General features: G+C 46.6%; 1 long non-coding RNA gene across 1 annotated transcript; it reads right to left on the reverse strand.

Annotated features, from left to right (window-relative positions):
- Window positions 1-10: 10 nt before the first annotated feature.
- Window positions 11-647, reverse strand: LOC107735147 (uncharacterized). The gene is made up of 3 exons (XR_001639310.1): window positions 536-647; window positions 303-403; window positions 11-201 (listed from the first exon to the last, which is right to left on the reverse strand). It is a non-coding gene; the product is annotated as an uncharacterized LOC107735147 (long non-coding RNA).
- Between the last annotated feature and the right edge of the window lie 6 nt (window positions 648-653).

The raw sequence follows: 653 nt of genomic DNA on the forward strand, positions 1-653 counted from the left end.
GTGTGTGTGAGAGAGTGTGAGTGTTTGTGAGAGTGTGTGTGTGTGTGTTCTATGTGTGTGTGTGTGAGACTCACGCTGTGTGTTTTAGAGTTGAGAGAGAGCAGCTCCAGTGACGGTGTGTATTGATTCTCAGTCAGCGTCTGATTGGTCAGACGAAAGTTAGTGTCCGATACATTCTGAAGACAAACCTGGATGAACTTCCTGTCGGGATAAAACCACACAGGAAACACATCAAACCATCAGTTACTACAGTATCACTGTAAGAGTGTGAGAGGTCACGAGGGGTCGTGAGGGGTCAGTACCTCCGTCCTGCAGACAGCAGCGAGTGTTTGACTTTAAAGGGCACGTGGAAGGTCAGAGAGACCAGCGTGGAGTAAATGGACCAGGGACAGTCGACAGACACCTGAAACACACACACACACATTTATATTTTTGCCTTTATTTAGATAGGATTTTTTTATTATATAATTTATTATTATTCTAAATATTAACTGTGAAAGCAGCCCTCAGTATGGTTTGTTTCGGTGTATCAAACCTTCTGGTCGATGAGGGTCATGCCGCTGTTGAAGCGTGTTCGGCTGCGGCGACTGATCTGTCCGTTAGTGAGGCGCTCGCTCTCCATCCGCGCAGGGCATGATGGGATATGACACAGA

Source organism: Sinocyclocheilus rhinocerous, unplaced genomic scaffold (genome assembly GCF_001515625.1).
Source record: "Sinocyclocheilus rhinocerous isolate Xijiao unplaced genomic scaffold, SAMN03320098_v1.1 C35828296, whole genome shotgun sequence".
NCBI classification, from domain to species: domain Eukaryota; kingdom Metazoa; phylum Chordata; class Actinopteri; order Cypriniformes; family Cyprinidae; genus Sinocyclocheilus; species Sinocyclocheilus rhinocerous.